The following is a 12746-nucleotide window of genomic DNA, read 5'->3' on the forward strand; positions in this document are numbered from 1 at the left end:
ATTAATTCCCAAATCCTAATTTTAAAGCATACCTTTAAACTAAATTTTAATAACATCCACGTTTAATATAGTAAAACATCCCTAGATGCTTCATAAGAGATAAATCAACAAAAAACTGTTTTGACCTGCCTTGAAAGGAGAAATCAGGGAAGATGATCAAAGAGATTCTTTAACATCTTAAAGGAAGCAGAGGCTTAGGGAGGAAATGTTAGAGCTGAGCACCAGGATAACTGAAGGCATGGACGTTAGTGGTGGAGCAATTACATTCTTCGATGGTCAATAAACCAGGATTAGATGTGTACAGACATTCTCATCGAGTTGAAGGGCCAGAGGAGGTTACAGAGATAGGGAGAGGATGAGGACGTGGAGAAATTTGAAAAGAAACAAGTGTTTGGTTTTGAGTAAAGTTATGGTTCATCTAGGGAGTGCAGTCAAAGCTATGTCCATGGCACCATGTACAATGGCTCAGCTGTACAGGGAGTACAAGAAAGCATGAAGAATCAATAAAGATGGGTGATTCAATATTTAGCGGAATAGCCCGGCATTTCTTCAACTATAAATAGGGATGGAACTGTGGTTAGACTGCTGCCTCACAGCTCCAGGGACCTAGGTTCAATTCCAGCCTCAGGTAACTGTCTGTTTGCATATTCTCCCCATATCTGCATGGATTTCCTCTGGGTGCTCCGGTTTCTTCCCACAGTCCAAAGATATATCCCAAAGGGATAGGTTGATTGGCCGAGCTAAATTGTCCATTGGTGTCAGAGGGATTAGCAGAGTAAATATGTGGGATTGCAGGGAGAGAACCTGAGTGGAATTGTTGTCGGTGGCTTGCAGGCTTGATGGGCCAAATGGCCTGCTTCTGCAATGTAGGGATTCTATGAATCCGGGATGGCGTATTGCCTTCCAGATGTCAGAACAAAGATGTCACTAAATGTCTGTAGAGCACCCTGTGGGAATAAAGTGATCAGCCAGCAAGCAGTAATGATGCACATTGAACAACATAAGCAGTTCTTGCAGTCAGAATCAAACAATTCCTGGAGTGCAGAAGGAGGCCATTCGGTCCACCAAGTCTGCACAGACTCTCTGAATGAGCATCTTACCCAGGCCTGCTCCCACCCTATCCCTGTGCATTTACCATGGCTAATCCACCTAACCTACACATCTTGAAATACGCAGGGACAATTTAACATGGCCAATCTACCTAACGTGCATATCTTGGGACTGTGGGAGGAAATTGGAGTACCCAGAGGAAACTCAGGCAGATACGGGTGGGAACATGCAAACTCCATACAGTTACACAGGGCCAGAATTGAATTCAGGTCCCTGGTGCTGTGAGGCAGTAGTGCTAACCACTGTGCCACCCTACCATCAGAATTTAGAGAGGTAGGAAATTAGCAGGTACACTCTCCAGGTCACTTTCAGATTTTTGCAAGGTCAGAATAATTCTGGAGTCATTTAAAAATGGTAGGCAGAACCCAATTTTGAGATTCCCACCATCATTCTCATCATCCCCAAATTTCATCAGCATGGATAAGGTTGTGATTAGCAAGGCCTGTGCACCTTACACAGCTGACTTGGCAGGCTCCACTGCAGGGGTAGGCATCTCCTGGTCTCTTGCAATTTTTGTGGAGAAGGACCAGCTACTTCATGACTTGTTCAAGCCCCTCAGAGGAGTTGTGAACCATGGTCTGGATTTGGGAACCTTTTGAAATGTAAGGTCAAAATGTTTTAACAAGAAGACAAGTTCACAAAGGCAGCTCACAACCACCTTCTCAAAAGCAATTAGGAATGGACAATAAATGTCGGCCTCGTCAATGAGGCCCACATCCAATGAACAAATTTAAAAATGACTTATTATAACCAATTAATTTTTTTTGTAAGTCAACACAGCCCCAACCTTTTAAATGGAATAAATACCAAGCTTGTTTGAATTGCATTTAGATCAGGATGCTTTCTCACATTTTCAATTTATAACTTTAATTTCTCAAGCTATAATCTTCTAAAATTTGATTTAATGTCACATGCATTGGAAGACAATAAAAGTACTGTTTCTTGCGCTATACAGACAAAGCATACTGTTCACCGAAAAGGAAAGGAGAGGGTGCAGAATATAGTGTTACAGTCATAGCTAGGGTGTAGAGAAAGATCAGCTTAATACGAGGTGGGTCCATTCCAAAGCCTGATGGCAGCAAGGAAGAAGCTCGTCTTGCATTGATTGGTACGGTTCAGACTTTTGTATCTTTTTCCTGATGGGAAGAAGATGGAAGAGAGAATGTTCAGGGTGTGTGAGGTCCTTGATTATGCTGGCTGCTTTACTGAGGCAGCAGGGAGTGTAAATTAAAACTCTTTTATCCACAGCACACATGACTCCTTTAAAGAACTCCAATAAATTGGTTAAACATTTTCCTTTCACAAAACCATGTTGACTCTGCCTAGTTGCCTTGGATTTTTTGAAGAGATCTGACAAAGGGTCACCCTGACTCAAAACGTTGGCACTATTCTCTCTCCACAGATACTGTCCGATGAAGAGAATATTTAATCATATAATACCCAACAATAGCCAGCTACTAATATTTTAATATAAGGTTTTAGAATAAAACAGGCATTGGAATCATAAATGTAAAGCTAATATGTTTGCCAGTATTTGAATGTAAAATTCAAGGACTAATTGTGTCAGTGAATTGACTAAAACATGAAAACTCAATTACAATGTAGCTTGAATATGATACAGTTATGAAGCCATGCATTGTTTCGAAGAACAAATTATATAATTTTGTATTCGAGAATAGGGAGTTCAGCCTGGAAATTCTGCCAGATGACTGGGCCTTCATCCAGTAAAAAAAAAGTTCTGACTACCCTACAAAACACTGAACAGGTTAAAAATATAGTTTAGTGTTGCTAAGCAACCAGGAAGCCATTTTTATTGAGGAATATGCTTCTGATAGTTAAATGAACAAATGACAAACCATTATTTAAGGTGTCAGATTGTAATTTGATTTAAGAATGTTGCCATGAATAGATTGACAAGTTGAATATTAAATAAGATCATATTAAGTTAATTACTGGGCTGTGTCTAAGATAACTGAATAGTATAAGTTTTTGGCATGGAAGTCAAGATCTGCGGAGGAAACTCAAAGTTCTGTCGCATCACTAGATCCTCCTTTGGAAAAAGTATTATATTTGTCTAATATATGTCCTTTGTTCTTTGCACTGTTTGCATGTTTATAACAAAATTAGTTTATTACACTTTAAATCTGAGTTTCATTTACCTTTGCGAAAGTTATTAAACAGAATTGCTTTTTAGTATTTCTAAAGTAATTCAGCCACCAAAGCAGAACTCCCCACCACACTGTCTGAGCTGCTGAGATTTTCCAGCGTTTTTCTGTTTTTGTTTCTTTTTTATTCTTCCTGTCAAAATAGACAATTTCACATTTGCCCACATCGTACTCCACTTGCCAGAATTTGCCCATATATTTAACCTATCCATAACTTTCAGAAAGTTGTCTACAGGCAGATGCAGGCAATCCTGAAGTTATTACCACCTATAGCCATAACAAAAGAGAAAAAAATACAAAACAGATGTACCCATATTGTTTTAAAAGTCATGGAAAAACTATGTGAGAACCTCCATATAGTAATATCTACTGCTTTCGCGTAGCGTCAGCAATCGGGGAATCTGTAAAAAAGTTGGTTAGTCGATAACAGTTTTGTTTGTCAAGAAAGTTGAGAGAAGAAAAAGCTAGGACAGGAATCCAGAGAGATTGAGGAGGTTAAGAAAACAAAAACCTTGGTCAATATAGAAAAAACAGACATGGTGCAAAACAGCAAATGAAAATCCTCAGGTGCACTGAGTTGACCTCTATGAGGTCAGATTTATGCACACGCAACAAAACAAAATAAAAGAAAAATCCAAAAACTATGCACCCCTCTCTCAACAGGAATATGGTTGCCAAACAACAGAAAATAAATATAAACAAGGGGATTAAAAACACAGGTCAAGAGAAGATACGTGCCAATGGTGGTCAGTGGCAAAACACTGAAAAGCACACCTGCTGCTTTTTCCTCATTTATACCTCTTCCTCCTAAGCAACTTTATAATGCCCACTTTTCCAGTTTTCTAGTCATGTGTTTGTCACAATAGCCTTGTTACATCCTTTTCACAATTTACCTCCCTACCTATCTTTGTATTGTCAGCAAATGTAGCAACTATATCTTCAGCCCCTTCATCCAAGTTATTTACATAAACTAAGAAGATGAGGCCCCATCACTGAACCGTGTGGTACACCACTCATCACATTGTGTCAACAAGTAAAAGATGCATTAATGGCAACTCTGTTTCCTGTCAATCTTCAATCCATGTCAATATGTTACCACCCAAATCATGAGTTTTTATTTGCTGCAATAACCTTTGATGTAGTGCCTTATCAAATGCCTTCTAGAAATCTAAGTTCAGTGTATGCACTAGTTCACCTTTATCTACAGCAGGTGTCTCCTTCAAAGAACTCCAATAAATTGATTTGTTTTATTATTGTTGCATGAATTAGTATACAGTGAAAAGTATTGTTTCTTGCGCACGATACAGACAAAGCATACCATACATAGAGAAGGAAAGGGGAGGGTGAAGAATGTAGTGTTCCAGTCATAATCAGTTTGTTGAGAAAGATCAACTTAGTCCAAGGTAGGTCCATTCAAAATTCTGATGGCAATAGGGAGGAAGCTGTTCTTGAGTTGGTTGGTGACCTCAGACTTTTGTATCTTTTTTCCGACAGAAGAAGGTGGGAGAGAGTATGTCTGGGGTGCGTGGAGTCTTCGATTATGCTGGCTGTTTTTCTAAGGCAATCAAAAATGTAGACAGAGTTAATGGATGGGATGCTGGTTTGTATGATGGACTGGGCATTGGTCTTTGACAGAGCAGGAGCCTTACCAAACTATGATACAACCAAAAAGAATGCTTTCTATGGTGCATTTGTAAAAGTTGGCGAGCGTCGTTATGGACATGCTGAATTTCCTCAGTCTCCAGAGAAAGTAGAGACATTGGTGGCCTTTCTTAATTATACTGTCAAAATGGAGGGACCAGAACAGGCTGTTTGTGATATGGATGCCTAGAAACCTTAAGTTCTCAACCATTTCCATTTTGTCCCCCATTGATGTAGACAGGGGTATGTCCTCCACGATGCTTCCTGAAGTCGATGATAATCTCCTTCATTTTGTTGACATTGAGGAACAGATTATTGTGGCCACACCAATTCACCAGATTCTCTATCTCATTCCTGTACTCCATCTCACCATTGTTTGAGATCCGACCTATGATGATGGTGTCATCAGCAAACTTGAAAATTGAGATGGAGGGCAATTTGACCACGCAGTCATAGGTGTATAAAGAGTGTAAGGGGCTGAGGACAATAGCCTTGTGGTGCACTGGCATTGAGGATAATTATGGAAGAGATGTTGTTGCTTATCCTTACTGATTGCGGTCTGTGGGTTAGGAAGTCTAGGATCTTGTCGCAGAGAGTCAAGCCGAGCCCTAGGCCATGGAGTCTGGAGATGACATTTGCAGGAATAATGATGTTGAAGGCTGAGCTGTAGTCACGGACAGTGGCTTTTGCTACCAAATAAACTTGTTGGATTTGACCTGGTGTTGTGAGACTTCTTACTGTGTTTACCCCAGTCCAATGCCAGCATCTCCACATCATTGCTACCATCAACACTGTAAACTACTGGCTCCAAGTGGAGAAGATCTCCAAGAAGATCAGACAGTGGCTTTTGCTATCAAATAAACCTGTTGGACTTTAACCTGGTGTTGTGAGACTTTTTACTCTGTAGTCATAATGTCATAGAGGTTTACAGCATGGAAACAGGCCCTTTGGCCCAACTTGCCCATGCTGCTTTTTTTTTAAAGCCCTAAGCTAATCCCAATTGCCCACATTTGGCCCATATCCCTCTATACCCATGGTACCCATGTAACTGTCAATACTTTTTAAAAGACAAAACTGTACCCGCCTCTACTGCTATCTCTGGCAGCTTGTTCCAGATGCTCATCACCTTCTGCATGAAAAAATTGCTCCTCTGCACACTTGTATCTTTCCCCTCATACCTTAAACCCATGCCTTCTAGTTTTAGACTCCCCTACCTTAGAGAAAATATATTGACTAGCTGATCTATTTTATAGACCTCCATAAGATCACCCCTCAGCCTTCTACACTCCAGAGAAAAAAGTCCCAGTCTATCCAGCCTCTCCTTATAACTCAAACCATCAAGTCCCAGTGGCATCCTAGTAAATCTTTTCTGCACTCTTTCTAGTTTAATAACATCCTTTCTATAATAGGGTGATCAGAACTGTACACAGTACTCCAAGTGTGGTCTTACCAATGTCTTGTACAACTTCAACAAGACATCCCAACTCCTGTATTCCATGTTCTGACCAATGAAACCAAGCATGCTGAATGCCTTCCTTGTCACTCTGTCCACCTGTGACTCCATTTTCAAGGAGCTAGGAACATGTACCCCTCGATCTCTTTGTTCTGTAACACTCCACAATGCCCTATCATTAACTGAGTAATTCCTGCCCTGGTTCAATCTACCAAAATGTATCACCTTGCATTTATTTAAATTGAACTCCATCTGCCATTCATCAGCCCATTGGCCCAATTGATCAAGATCCCGCTGCAATTGGAGATAACTTTCTTCACTATCCACTAATAAATCACCAATAAGTAGGAGTCTGACATAGGTATCTGTGTTATCCAGTTGTTCCAGGGTTGTGTAGTGCCAAGGAGATTGTGTCCGCTGTGGACCTGTTGTGGCAATAGGCGAACTGTAGTGGATCCAGGCAGTCTGGGAGGCCGGAATTGATCCGTGCCATGACCAACCTTTTGAAGCGCTTCATAATGATAAACGTCGGGGCTACTGAACAATAGTCGTTGGTACAGGAATGATGGTTGTCTTCTCGAAGCAGGTAGGGACCTTAGATTGGTGTAAAAAGAGATTAAAGATGTTTGCGAATACCCCACCAGCTGGTCCACACAGGATCTGAGTGCTCATCTGGGTACCCCATCTGGGCCAGTCGTTTTCTGTGGGTTGACTTTTGAGAAGGCTGATCTGACATCCATGATTGTGACCTCAGATGCAGGTTTGGCTGAGGCTTTCAGGGTGGAGGGCGTACATGACAGCATCAAAATCAGGTAAAAGAGACGATGATGTACGACCTAATAGACATGTAATAATCGGGAGTAACAAGGCAGGTAGACAAACAGGAGGTTCATTTTGGAAAAACAACTAGGATAGTGATAAGAGCTTATAAACTCAATGACTCCCAAACTCCAACTGTCAACCCAACTGTCAATTATCTTTCTGTGGGATACATCACCACAAGAGGTCTTTAAAACTATGAAAGATTTTGATAAGAGTGGACACAGAGAGGTTTCCACTTGTAGGGAAGAGCATAACTAAAGGCCAACAATATAAGAGGCCATCAATATAGTCACCAAGAAATTGAATAGGGTATTCAAAAGAAACTTCCTTAATCAGCATAGTGAGAATGTGGAATTCGTTACTACATCTTTTATGGGATGCAGGGATCACTAACAAGGCCGGCATTCATTAACCATCCCTAATTTACCTTGAACTAAGTAGCTTGATAAACCATTTCAGAGGGCAGTTAAGAGTTAGCCATATTGCTGTGTGTCTGAAGTCACATTGGTCAGACTTAGCAAGGGCAGCAGATTTCCTTCCTGAAGGACATTAGTGAATCCCCAGATAGATTTTTATGACAATCAATGATAGTTTCATGGTCACCATGACTGAATCTTACAATATTTTTAAATTCCATATTTTTTATTAATTGAATTTAAATTCCATCGACTTTCATAATAAAAAACATTTTCACATGGTAAGTGGATAAGGTGTAGAATGCTCTATCTAAAAGTGTGGTGGATGCAGCTTCAGTTGAAGCACATAAAAGGTGATTTGGCTGAATGCTAAAAAGCATGTGCAGGGTTATGTGGAGGAGGCAGGGGAATGGTATTCAATGAATTGCTCACCTAGAGATGATGCAGACCTCCTTCACTGTGACAGTTCTGTGATTCGATGAAGAAGGATGAGGATATTAATAATTAGGTGTTTTCAGACAGGTAATCAATGCAGGTACTTGAGCAAAGGGATAATAGGTGAATGAAAATTGCTGTGTATTCGGGTACGTTCAGCAGTTTTGTATGACTATGAATTTATGAAGATGGGAGGCTGGCCAAAAGTACATTGAAGTAGTCAAGGATAGAAGCAACAAAGGCATGGATGAAGATTTCAAGATTATAAATCAGTTCATAGATCATAGAACCCTACAGTGCAGAAAGAGGCCCTTCAGCCTATCGAGTCTGCACTGAACACAATCCCACCCAGGCCCTGCCCCCATATTCCTACATATTATACCCACTAATCCCTCTAACCTGTGCATCCCTGGACACTAAGGGGCAATTTCTTAGCATGGCCAATCAACCTAACCCACACATCTTTGGACTGGGATGGGATCTGAATCAGGTAACATTATATGAAGTGGAAGTAGGCTATCTTGATGATGTCTGAATAGGTAGTGGGAAAATCAACTATTCCTAAAATTTAAAATAATCCTGTTAGGCACTTTGTAACCTTTCAGGCCTTTATCCAGGAATCAGGAAGAAAAATATTTACCTATGTCAACCTGGCTACTTTATAAAATTATTTCATTTGAGAAATGAGCAAAGGCTGACTAGCCATGACTTATACCAGTGGAACTTCTGACCTTCAGAAAACCAGCAGGGACCTTGTTATCTTTAAAGAGGCACTGTGCCCTTGTGACTGCAGAATATCAAATTCCAAAGAAATATGCCCATCACATTCCAGAGGTAGAGATAGCCAACAGAGACGATGGGTGGGAATTTACAGCCTTGCTCAAATGAGACGAGAAATTCCCATCTGAGGTCCCATTGTTCGCCCCTTGCTTGCTCCAATTCTGTGACGGGCAGGCAATAAAATTCAGGCAGATAAATCTGCAAGGACAAAAGGGAGCCTTCTATTAAACATCTAAAGATTGCAAACCTACATTTGTTGTCCAAAACTCAAGAGAGGAAGTATGTAACCTCACTCCAACCTGCTAGGATCTATAATATTGGCGCATGTACCTAAGCTCAGGCAGTCTATCTTTTTGTCATCCAACAGGGAGTAGCATAAAGTCCAGGTAAATTGCTTGGTCTGAGTATACAATCTGGATCTCTGGAACATCAGAACTCATAGAATCCCTACAGTGCAGAAGGAGGCCATTTGGCACATTGAATCTGCACTGAACACAATCCCACTCAGGAACTATCCCCATACATTTACCCTAATTACTCTCCCTGACAATAAGGGGCAATTTGGCATGGCCAATCCACCTAACCCGCACATTTTTGGACTGTGGGAGGAGACCGGAGTACCTGGAGGAAACCCATGCAGACATGGGGAGAATGTGCATACTCCCCACAGTGACCGGAGGCTGAAATTGAACCTGGGTCCCTGGCACTGTGAGGTAGCAGTGCAAACCACCATGCCACCCATCCTGCCTATAAGACCATGTGCCTTCTTCCATTGTGGCAGTCTTCTCCTGGAAAAACAGATAACACTATAACAGCTTCAGCCTGCTAAACTCTGAAGGAAGAATCTTTGGATCTTTAATTTGGATTTGAGTGAAACTATAACTCATATTTTTATTGCAGTCTTTGCCCTGTACCTTTACCTTATCCCTCTTTTATTGTATGATTGCAAAAGAGGTGGATGTTGTGCAAGCCTTTCCTGTATAAACCAATCCTTTTATTTTATTGTATCTCGTGTTTGCTATGGGTTTAGGATTAGATCATGTCAAACTGAGGGATTGGGGAAAATACACCATCGTTTATAGAGGGGGGAGATCAAAAACATCCGTTTATAGACAGGCAGTGAAAGGATAAATTAGACCTGTTTGAATTAATCCCCCTCTAATGAATAAACTATGAGCAAACTGATCTGTATCCCTAGTGTCAATGTGCCTTCCCTTCCATCAGACTTGCTGCTCCAACTTTCCAGATATCTCTCCTTTCAGTGCATCTCATGTGGTTGTGTAAAATTTTGATTCATAAAAATCCTAACAAGTGGTTACAGCATAAATGCCAATTGTTGCATGCACAATTTACTCTACATTTTCACTATTCACACTCTCTGGATCTTATCATTTCACTGATTTAATTTGTTATTTCTCCCTTTGTTTTAAACTATTATCACTTAACATTTAATGGTCATATGTTCTCAACATGTTCATTTTATGGAATTTTTTTCTTCTAATATGTAATTGTTGCCTATCTCTGCTCTGTTTCATTCTTGCAACAATGAATTGGCCATGTTGTGGTGAATTTCTTCCAACTAACCACAGGAGACCCAGAAACAGGTTACAATAGTTTATTCATGATTAAATTAAGCTGGGAACTAACCCAGAGAAACGTCTGGAGGAGCACCCACCTCTGAAACAGCTCTAAAAGGGAGGGCATTGGAATACCTCTCTCTCTCCCAAGTCAAAGATACAAACTGCTGATATAATTAGTCAGTACACAGAACATTGTTTTAAAATTCCAATCTTGCCTCTGTAGGTTTATTACTAAACCTTTACCTAAAGGTTTGACAGTGATCTTCTAGCTTCAAACGGTTTTTTCTAAAAAGTACACAGAAGTAAAAAGTAAACAAGTGCTGACTTTGACTAGTGTGTGATTTTACTCTCAATGCAGAGATATTTGATCTACATCTTTGGCTAAGCGAGTGGGTGAGGACCTGGCAGATGGAATACAATGTTGGAAAGTGTGAGGTTGTCCACTTTGGCAGGAATAATAGTAGGAGGGACTATTATTTAAAGGGCGAAAAGCTGCAGCATGCTACGGTGCAGAGGGACCTAGGGGTCCTTGTGCATGAGTCGCAAAAACCCAGCCTACAGGTGCAGCAGGTGATCAGGAAGGCAAATGGGATGCTGGCCTTCATAGCGAGGGGGATTGAATATAAAAGTAGGGAGGTCTTGCTGCAACTGTATAGTGCACTGGTGAGGCCACAGCTGGAGTACTGCGTGCGGTTTTGGTCGCCACACTTGCACAAGGATATTTTGGCCTTGGAGGGAATGCAGAGGAGGTTCACTAGGCTGATACCAGAGTTGAGGGGGTTGAACTATGAAGACAGGCTGAATAGACTGGGCTTGTACTCGTTGGAGTTTAGAAGGATGAGGGGGGATCTTATTGAGACGTATAAGATGATGAAGGGGATGGATAGGGTAGACGTTGAGAGGTTCTTCCCGCTCAGAAAGGACAGCAGGACGAGAGGGCACAGCCTCAAGATTAGGGGGGGGGGGCAGTTTAGAACAGAGTTGAGGAAGAACTTCTTCACTCAAAGGGTGGTGAATCTCCGGAATTCTCTGCCTGTTGAAGTGGTGGAGGCTACCTCGCTAAATATATTTAAGACGCGGGTAGATAGGTTTTTGGTAGGCAGGGGGATTAAGGATTATGGGGAGAAAGCGGGAAAGTGGAACTGAGCCACTTCAGATCAGCCATGATCTTATTGAATGGCGGGGCAGGCTTGAGGGGCGAGATGGCCTACTCCTGCTCCTATTTCTTATGTTCTATTCTGCCTTTTACTAAATCTATTAATTCACTCTTTACAGCCATATCTGAAATCATTCTCCAGTGCTCAGTGAATACCTCCACAGTGCTGTAATATTGGTGAATCCCAGCTTCATCATCTAGCATATTTTGCTTTTATGATGATACCGTGATAATTAACATCATGTTTGTTTTATTCTGAACAAATGCACTGTTCAGTTGTTTTAATCTTTGGAGAGGGCTTGGAGAGTAGAGCTTGATTGGGATAATTGACAGGTCAGGTCCTATGACTGGGGACAGCTACATTTTCTCAGAGAATTCCAGATATTGTTTTGGGAGATGCAGAGAAATATCCTTTCCTGTCTCAGGTGGAATATTCCCATCCCACCCACCATGGGAATCATAACAGGTGGAAGTCAGAGTGTGGGGGACACCCTGCAAAGGTCTGTTGACTTCGGGCAGAATTTTATGGCCTTGGGGTGAGTGTGGCCAGAAAATTCCACCATAGATTTACCTTTGTTTTGCTGCCTTGAGGATATATCCTTCTCTGAAAATTGCTGCTGGGATCTCTGTCCATAGGTTTTAAAAGTTGGGAACTTAATATCATGTGTGCATACTTACTTTAGAACATAGAACAGTACAGGCCCCTCAAAGTTGTGCTGAGCTATGTCCAATCCCAAGATCAAGCTATCACACTCCCTATAATTCTGGTGTGCTCCATATGCCTATCCAATAACTGCTTGAAAGTTCCTAAAGTGTCCAACTCCACTATCACAGCAGGCAGTCTATTCCACACCCCAACCACTCTGAGTGAAGAATCTACCTCGGACATCCTGCCTTTATCTCCCACCATGAACCTTATAATTAGTGCTAACTAATTCTGAAGAACGGTGTATAGCTAGATATTGTTTTAAATTGGAACAACAGAAACAGCTAACTGTTGGGAGTTATATTGTGTCACGTTTATGTCTTGTAATTGGTAAAAGTCACACTAATTCCCTTTGTTATTTTCCAACTCTTCCTAAACGCACTTTGATAAAAGTTTCCATGTGAGTCACTTGAATCACACCTGGAGTAAAACACGTTATGCTCACCAATGCCAAAATCAAATGTAGAACTTAGGGTCCAGGC

Source organism: Carcharhinus amblyrhynchos, chromosome 8, assembly GCF_965287045.1.
Source record: "Carcharhinus amblyrhynchos chromosome 8, sCarAmb.v2.hapA, whole genome shotgun sequence".
Taxonomy (NCBI): domain Eukaryota; kingdom Metazoa; phylum Chordata; class Chondrichthyes; order Carcharhiniformes; family Carcharhinidae; genus Carcharhinus; species Carcharhinus amblyrhynchos.